Source organism: Capsicum annuum, chromosome 10 (genome assembly GCF_002878395.1).
Source record: "Capsicum annuum cultivar UCD-10X-F1 chromosome 10, UCD10Xv1.1, whole genome shotgun sequence".
Lineage (NCBI taxonomy): Eukaryota > Viridiplantae > Streptophyta > Magnoliopsida > Solanales > Solanaceae > Capsicum > Capsicum annuum.
Window position 1 is genome coordinate 150,797,317 of NC_061120.1, and position 9,986 is coordinate 150,807,302.

General features: G+C 36.0%; 1 non-coding gene across 1 annotated transcript; it reads right to left on the reverse strand.

Annotated features, from left to right (window-relative positions):
• Positions 1–391: 391 nt before the first annotated feature.
• On the reverse strand, positions 392–498 carry LOC124888301. The gene has a single exon (XR_007046429.1). It is a non-coding gene; the product is annotated as a small nucleolar RNA R71 (small nucleolar RNA).
• Positions 499–9,986: the final 9,488 nt, after the last annotated feature.

A 9,986-nucleotide genomic window follows, 5' to 3' on the forward strand; every position in this document is an offset into this window, starting at 1 on the left:
CCCAGTTGCTCCTACTCAACTAGCCACTAGACCTATTCTTAAGGTGGCAATCCCACTTACAATCTATGCAACTAATAGTATTCTAAAGCCCGAGCCAGGTGGTTGATTTGAATTATAGCAGAATATGGTGCAGTTGCTGAATTTGGCTTGGTAATTTTCTGGCCTTTCACATGAAGACCCACAACAGCACACACAGACCTTCTTAGTAATAAGCAATACTTACATTCCTACAGGGGTAAATACTGATTATGTCAGACTGACGCTCTTCCCGATTCTTTTAATTGGGGAAACGAAAAGGTGATTACATTCAAAACCACTACTCTCCATTACTTGTTGGGAAGATCTAGCTCTAAAGTTCCATATTTAATTCCTTTTATCTGGGAAGACTTCAAGTTTGAGAAGCAAGATTATGAGTATCAGACAAAAAGAATAAGAGAATTTCTACCAAGATTGGGAGAGATTTAAGAGTATGCTTAGAAATTGCCTTCACCATCATCAGTCTAATAATGTTCTTGTTCATACTTTCATTGAGGGGATAGAAAAAAATACCAAGATTCTCTTAGATTAGGAAGCAGGTAAGCAAGCAATTGAGAAGACTTATGATGAATTGTACACAGTGTTGAATTGGATTTCACAAGGGAACCTAGAATGGCAAGCTATCTCGAGGAGTGCTCCTAAGAAGGTTGCAGGTGTGTTAGAGGTAGATCAGTTCACTGCTCTATCAGCTCAGCTTGTAGGAATATGACATTAGATGCTTACTCAGTTAAATAACATGAAGTTAGGGGTTTCGTAAATAGAAACTATAGATAATGTAGTCCAACAGGTGAATTCTTGGTGTGAAAGTTGTGGAAGTAGTGCAAATACGGCAGATACTTATGCAGTTAATCCAGATTTTATGAATTGTATGGGGAATGAGAATCGTCCAGGACAACAGAACTTTGGTAAGACATATAATCCCAACTGAAGAAATTATCCGAATTTCTCATAGGGTGGAAATCAGGCATATAACAATAATTAGTATAAGGGGCCAGTGCAACAGAATTAGTAGCAGGTTTAGAATAATCAAGCTACTACTCAAACAAGTAATATATAGTAGATGATTAAGCATCTTTTAGATAATCAACCGTAGTCTGCAGCAAATCTAAAGAGTCAACAATTTGTTACTAGAAATTTAGAGTTGCAATTCGGTTAAATTGCTAGAGCACAAAACACAAGACCTCAAGGTGGCTTACCTAGCGATACAGAGGTGAATCCAAAGTAGGTAAATGCAATTACAACAAGGAGTAGGTTGCAGTTAAAAGAGGAAATACCTGAGAAGGTTAGTCCCACAGCCACTGACGATGATCCTAAAGGAAATAAGGAGAAAGGGGTCAAAGAAAAAGTTGCAAGTGATGAAACTCATGTGGACAAGAAGACTCTACCTTTACCATTCCCTCAAAGGCAAAGTAAGCATAAAGAGGAGGCTAGTTACAAGAAGTTTTTGGATCTTCTAAAGCAGGTTTATGTAAATCTTCCTCTAGTTGATATTCTACAGAGTGTTTTAAAATATTCAAAATACCTAAAGGATATAGTGAAAAATAAGAACCGGTTGACAAAGTATGCTACAGTTGCACTTACATAGAAGTGCACATCCAAGATATAAAACAAACTGCCTACGAACCTAAAAGATCCAGGTAGTTTCACTTTGTAAATCACTATTGGGTAGACAATCATTGCTCGTGGATTGTGTGACTTGGGGGATAGCATAAATCTTATGCCCATATCTTGGTACCAAAAGATGGGTCTTGGTAGTCCCAAAACCATGACCATTATTTTGTAGTTGGATGAAAGGTCCCTAACTAGGCCGGATGGAATTATTAAAGATGTTTCTGTGTAATCTTTCTAGTAGACTTTGTGATTCTTGACTTTGAAGCTGATCTGGTTGTTCTATTTATTTTGGAAAGGCCATTCCAATAAATAGTATAGTCATTAATTGATGTAGTAGAAGGGAAGATGCCAATGAGAGCATATGATAAAGTGGAAGTTTTTGATGTATACAAGGCATTGAAATTACCGGTTGTATATGAAGAATTATTTTCCATATCTGTTATTGACCTTGTATCTGAGCTACATCTGTTGTTGTCTAATGATCCACTAGAGAGAGCTTTGATTGGTCATAATCTTTATGAAGATGTAGAGGCATTAGAATTGGTCTAAGAAATGAATTTGGCGATGGTTGAAATAAGAAAGCTTCCTTTTGAGTCATAGAATAGGCTTATTATCCCATCTCTCAAAGCTTTAATTGATGAAGCTCCAAAATTAGAGCTTAAGGTTCTTCCTCCTCACTTGAAATATTTTAACCTTGGTGATAATGATACCCTGCCTATTATTTTGTTTGCAGGTTTATCTGATGTGCAGGCAAGGGAAACAATAGAAGTCTTAAAAATAAGAAAAGGCAATTAGTTGGCAGATGTCTGATATTACAGGGATAAATCTAGCTTTTTGCATACACAATATATATATATATATGGAAGAAGGTTTCAAATGAAGGGTGGATCAACAACGTAGATTGAATATGGTGATGAAGGATGTGGTGCGAAAAGAGGTCATCAAGTGGCTCAATAATGGGATTGTTTATCCAACGTCATACAATAAGTGGGTAAGCCTAATACACTGTATCCAAAATAAATATGGGATGACTGTGGTTACCAATAAAGCTAATAGGCTGATTCCCACTCGTATAGTTATTGGATGGAGAATCTATATTGACTATCGAATGTTGAATGAAGCCACAAGAAAGGACCACTATCCTATATCATTCATTGATCAGATGTTGGATAGATTGGCAGGGATGGAGTACTACTATTTTCTTGATGGTTACTTGTGTTATAATCAGATCACCATTACACCCGAGGACCAAGAAAAAACTACTTTTACTTGCCCATATGGCACATATGCATTCAGCCGCATGCCTTTTGTCCTCCGCAATGAATCTGTAATGTTTCATATATGCATAATTGCAATTTTATATGACATGGTTGAAGAATTTGTTAAGGTATTCGTGGATGACTTCTCTGTTTATAGTAATTATTTTGATGTATGCTTGCAGAATCTAGATAGAGTCTTGGCTCATTGTGAAAAGACAAATCTGGTGCTGAATTAGGAAAAATGCCATTTTTTGGTCAAGGAAGGAATAGTTCTTATCCATAAGGTGTCATGTAGAGGATTGGAAGTTGATATAGCCAAAATTGAAGTGATTGAAAAGCTACCACATTCGATAATACTAAAAGGAGTACAAAGTTTCTTAGGTCATGCAGGCTTCTACAGGCGATTTATTCAAGATTTTTCCAAGATTGCTAGCCCTATGTGTAAATTGTTAGAATAAGAAGCTAAATTTGGCTTTAGGGCTAATAGTCAAGAAGCTTTTGAGAAGCTGAAGAACAAAATGACTGAAGCACCCATCTTGATTTGTCCAGATTGGTAGTTACCATTTGAATTGATATGTAATGCCAGTGACGTAGCTATGGGAGCAGTTTTGGGGCAGGGAAAATACAAGGTATTTCATTCTATTTATTATTCTAGTAAAGTCTTGAATGATTCCCAATTAAATAATACAGTCACTAAAAAAGATATGTTAGATCTAATTTATTCATTCAAAAAATTTAGAGCGTATTTGGTGGGAACCAAGGTAATTGTTCAAACTAGACATGCCTCCATCAAGTATCTCTTCAATAAAAATGATGCCAAGCCTCAACTGATCATGTGGATTTTATTGCTGCAAGAATTTAACCTAGAAGTTCATAATAAAAAAGGAGCAGAGAATCAAGATGCAAACTATTTATCAAGGCTAGAGACTTATGAGAAGATTGCTAATGACTTTTTCTAAATTCAAGAAGAGTTTTTAGATAAAAAATTATTATCTATAGAGGTGAGTGAAGTTCCTTGTTATGCGGACATCGTGAACTTATTAGTATGTGGGGTTTATCCTCCTAAAGCTACCACTCAACAAAGAAAAAATACTTCATGATTCTCATACTTACATATGGGATGAGCCATATCTGTTCAAGCAGGATTCTGATGGAATTAAACATTGATGTGTTCAAGAAGTTGAATTTACACAAGTGCCACAAAGATGACATTCATTTTTTTTTATGATGGTCATCATAGGGGTGAAAGATTAGAAATAAAAGTATTGTAATTCAGTTTCTTTTGGACAACTTTGTTCAGAGATTTAGTGGATTTTGTGAAGAGTTGTGATCAGTGCCAGAGGTTAGATACAATTTCAAGGCCATAAGATGCTCATGAACAACATTCTTGATGAAGAGGTATTCGATGTTTAGGGGATAGACTTTATGTGACCATTCCGACCATCCAATGACAACTTGTATAACTTATTGGAGGTTGATTACGTATCCAAGTGGGTGGTAGTTGCAAATTTCCCACTAATGATATGAGAGTGGTATTAAAATTTATGAAGAAGCATATATTCTCTCGGTTTGGCACTCCTAGAGCTATAATCAGTGATGGAGGTATGCATTTCCTTAACACTTGGTTTAAAAATCTTTCAGCTAAATATGTTGTTAGGAATAAGGTGGCCACTGTGTATCATCCACAAATGAGTGGACAAGTTGAGGTATCTAATCGGGAGATAAAGGATTAGGTTGAACAGCCAGATGATGCACTATGGGCTTATAGGACAGCTTATAAGATGCCTATTTGTACCTCTCCATATCGCTTTGTTTATGAGAAAGCAAGCCATTTGCCTATAGAGTTGGAACATCAAGCTTATTAGGCAGTTAAAAAGTTGAATCTTGAGATGAATGCCGCTGGTGAGAAGAGATTGTTGCAGCTGGTTGAACTTGATGAGTTTTATCTCCATGCTTACGAGAATGCCAAACTGTATAATAAGAAGACTAAGATATGACATGAAAGGCATATTCAGGACAATGTTTGAACCTGAACAACTTGTGTTGTTGCTCAATTCAAGGTTAAAGTTATTCCTGGGTAAGTTGTGATTGAAGTGGTTTGGGCCATTTGAAGTCATATGAAAGATGCCTCATAGAGTGGTTGAACTATGGAATAAAGAAAAGACTGAGAATTTCTTAGTGAATGGACTACATGTGAAACATTATTAGGATGATCATGGAGATAAGCACCAAGTATCCATCATCTTTACTTTTGAGTGATACTGAGATGAGTCATGTCATGCCATAAAAAAGGAATTGCATGGGAGGCAACCCACGAGTGTAATATAATAGTTTAGTTTAAATTTTAGTTTATAAAAGACTGTAAAAGTACACAAAAAATAAGTCATGCCACGACCAAAACTAACGCGTTGAGTAGGAGGTAACCCACTTTTTCTTACAATGTTTTATTATTTTTATTTGAGATACAGGGATGAGAGAATTGAAAACAAGGAGAATACCATAACCCAGGGAATCAATCAGGTTTGCAAAATGATGTGCTTTAGTGTAGTTCAATATCAGGTAAAAAAAGGGGTTGAAAAATGCACTGGAAATGTGAATTTAAGGTCCACCCCATTGCGGTGAGGGCAAAAATAAGAATTGTCAATTTTCAGTGTGTTAATGTGAAACCATTGCTTCGCGATATGGAGATAAAACGGACAAAATTTTCCAATTTTTGTTATTAGCGCATTGTGGGGATGAAGAAATTTGGAATTGTCAAAAACAGTGTAGTACTGTGATACCACCGCTACGCGGTATGGGCCCATTTCGCAAAAAATTATTTTTAAAACATAAGGTGAAACACAACCCAAACTGGACTCTCTTTACCTCTCTCTATACCCCTTTTAACCCTAATACCTTTAATTCTCCAAAACTTTAACCCTAAGCGCCGCCCTCACTCCCATAACCATATTTGTGCTCTAAATTTCTTCACTTTTCAAATCTCTCACTCAACGCACCTAAGGTAAGTTCTTCAATCTCTATTTTCTCTTAATCTTGATGGGAATTTTGAAATTATGGGCATGAATGGGTTGTGTTCTTAATGATTTATTTGAGTTATAACATCATATGCTACATTTTTATGAATCATTAGTCACTGTCTTTATAATCTTGCATTAAATTATTAAGTCGATGAGTGATGGTGAGTGAATGAATGTTGAATTAAAGTATGGGGTGATAATATTATTGTGACAGGTTATTTTACTATTGGTTATGTGATTCACATCAATGTGTATAGTGGGACGTGTAATTCCTAAAATATATGTGTGTCCTTGTGATTTACTCATAGGGGTGTTATGGCTTACTTACTTTTTTTGGGGTAGATATCTTGCGGACCAAGTTTTACATTGTGTTGATTGTACTAACTGGTTGAACATACTAAGCATTAGGATTTTTATCTCACCGCGAAGGGAAGTCTAAGTACCTTGTGTGGTAACGATGAACTGCTATGTGGATAGTTGAGATTGAAATGAGTTGTTCTTCTTGAAACTTAGTAGTTTCTACGTATTATGGTATGTTTAAATTGAATTGATCTTATTCTCATTATTGAACTTGAAATTTCATAAAAAAATAAAGTTGGGCATGCAAATGAGTAAATGTTTGGTTTGGATTGCCTCCAGTTAGGTTAGTTGATGCCCTTCGAGATGTGATGTGATATGCCACAACATATTATGATATCATTAGGTAAAATTAGTCATTGTTTTAATTGTGGATCAGCTGTACATGAGCTAAATATAGTAAAAAGGGGAAGTCTAAGTACCTCGTTTTCTGTGTGTGCACCTTAGCTAGTGACTGAGTGTGGGGTGCCATTGTTACCTGTCCATACTTGGTTGAGGCAGTGCACTAACGGACTCCAGTTTCATTTATGGCATGTTGTGACTGACAAGCACCATGGATCACCAGCAATGTAAAGAAAAGGCTAAGGCTAGTTCTTCTTCACCAGCTAGAAAATGAAGCAGACAGATGGAAAGACAACTTGCTAGGGTACCACGTGTTCCACCAATATAGCATGGGAAGACAAGGAAATTTGGATTTAAGGTGGTTAGAAAAGTAGGCAAGTAGTGGTACCAAAAACACACAGATACCAAATACATTCCTGAGGTGTTCATTGATAGGGTGAGCCTATTAAGGGAATACACAAGCATGTTGCGATGACTTGAGCAACTGAAAATGAAATTTATTTTTCATCAGCCTACTGAGTGCAATTTGCACCTGGTTTATGAATTTTATGTAAATTGAGTTGCGATGTACCTAAATCATGAATTAAAAGTTTGTGGCAAGGTGTTTCGATTCACAGCTGTAGATATAAATGACTTGCTGGGTATACCTAAGATCGATGCAAACCCTTTGAGCCAGCTGATTGTCACTCCTCTATATTACTACTGCTATGATCATAGTTAGGGCCCAAGGTACAATCCTAACTATGTTCAATCGCCAAGCTCAAACTGATAAGATAGCCACTAGAATATTTGTCCTACAGATGTTGCAGCTACAGATAGTGGGAAGACCTGCAACACACGAAGAACTTCATGCTGTTTAGTTAGATTACCCTCTTGCGCATCATGCTAGGACTTTGCCATGGATCAAGCTGTAGTTTGTTGAACCTATAAATGATGATGTACCGATAGATGTCGAGAGACGGTACCAGGACTCAGATATTTAGTCAGATGATGATAGCCAGTCTGATAATAGCTATGTAGAAAATAATAACAGTGATGATGCTGATGGTGACAATGATGATATGATGGTAAAAGTACAATTTGACTGATTAGGGAGTATTACACCACCCTGCCATATGCTTAATTGATAGCACTGGGATAATGCTTTATTTAAGTGTGAGGTGGTTATCTTTTGCTTTCACGTCTTATTTCTATCTATTTTGGTTTATTTTGGTTGAAAATTTTTTATTTTTATGTTTTTTTAGATTTTGGTACTGTTAATTATTCGTAACAATATGTCTGTAATAGTTAGTAATTTCAAAGTATGGATTGATGCAATTTGCCCTCAAGGCATTTGTCGCATATTGCTTTAGTTTAAAGTGTTTGCTTTTGCCTTTAAGGCAAATTTTCGTTAATGTTTTTGTTTTTGTGTGGCCCTCAATGTAATTCAAAATAAACAAGTCCTAGTTAGTTGTCCTCCAATATGATAGATGGATGATGACCGTATCAAGGGGAGTTGGTCTTAAGAAGCGAAAAACTAATGAGAACCTATTCACGATTTTAGAGAAGTATTTTGTGTGGGTCAGTTTTTTAGTGACTTGGAGCACATTGATTTTAAAACAAACATCCAAAACAAAAATGAGTGATAATTTTTTATGCTTAATCTCAATAGGTGTAATACAATTTGTTGTCTTAAAGTTTAATTTGACAAAGAACAAGATCGAGAACCTTGAGGATCCAACTTAATTCTGAGAATGCGCTCAGAGTATGGGTGTTTGTTTTTTTTCTCTATGTATAGGAGTGTCTAGAACTTGCCGGTATGTTTACAAAGCAAAATAAAGGGTGTTGGGTGTAGGAAGTGATGTAGGCATTTCTTTGACAGCCAAATATTTAGACATTATATACCTACCTTTGTGTGTATCCCTAGTCATCCCTGTTGAGCCTTTAGCCTCTTCGTTGGTAGCCTTATACATAGCCGAATCCATTCTTTGATGGACCTTTATTTGATCCAAAACTCCTAAGCAATTTAATGTAGAAGATTAAGTGAGTAAGGAGTAGGGAAATGAAGTAATCCAATTTAAAAAATTTTAATATAGGTGAAAGTGAGGCCCTAAGAGAGTAAGTTAATGGTGTTGTTGTAGTTTGGAGTTAAAATTTTTTGTTCTGAAAGAAATTCCAAGTTTTGTAATTATTGCCTAAGTTGGGTTACAGTAAACCTTTTTTGGCCCTGGTCTGTATTAAACACTGTGCACTTCATCCAAAGATAATAGCTTTAGTGAGGGTGGCTATTATAGCATAGCGTAACCGTAAGTGGGCGTGGAGAAAATCTGAAAATTGAATCATGATGTAAAAGAAAAATACTCTCACCATAGTTTACATTGATGTGCTTAATGAGAATGGGGTAAAACGAATGGTGCGTGAAGGTGATAAATTTGAAATTGGGTTGATAGAGTATGATTTTGATTGTAGAATGACATGTATTAAAGTGCTTTGGGAGATTATTAACTATTTCCTAAATAGTGACAACCCATCCCCTAGCCTTCATTACAACCCAGAAAGACCTAGTTGATCCTTCATCCCAACATCCAACTATTAGTGGAGTAGTACATGAAGGTCAAACTTACGACTCATTATATAGCATGTATGAGTTCTTTGTTGAGAGACAGCGATTTGATTTTTCTATTCCCCTTACGTTTTGCATTGAAATTAATGTGTGAATATGGGGAAGCTTTCTTGTTGTGAGGCTGCATGCAGATGAAAGTTCGATTACTTTTTGTGCTTCTAGATTGAGTAATTTGATTAAGTTTGCCAAAAAATTGGAAATTCATTGTTGAGATAGAGAAATTTGAAACAAATTGTCCCATGTGCTAAAACATTTTGACATATTTGAGATAAGAAGTCATTGCTAAAATTGTAAGTTCCCAATGCAAGCATAACTCTTAGGTTATGGAATGCAGATTAAGTGATTGTGTTGTTGATTTAAATTGTCTAAAGACAAACAAGGTTTTAAGTGTGGGGTGGTGATCTTGGGCAAATTTATATGTTCAATCACCAATATTCACCCAGATTTGGATTTGTTCCGAGAGATATAATGTGCTATTCTGAGTGTAATTGAGCTTTAATTGTGTTCTTTATCTAATGGACATGACTTCTATTTGCATGACTAAATTGTGATGAAATAAGACATGATTAGATACATTAAGGAAGATGTAATGGTAAAGGGAGCAAACAAAGGCATTGGAACATGGCTCCGAAAGTTAAACTAAAAGTTCGATCTTTCGATTTATGCAATCACCGCGTCGCGTTGGCTGACCAAATGGTATTTGTCAAAATCCAGAATGCTGCTGCGATATCACCGCTCCATGGTCAGGGGACAATTCATATT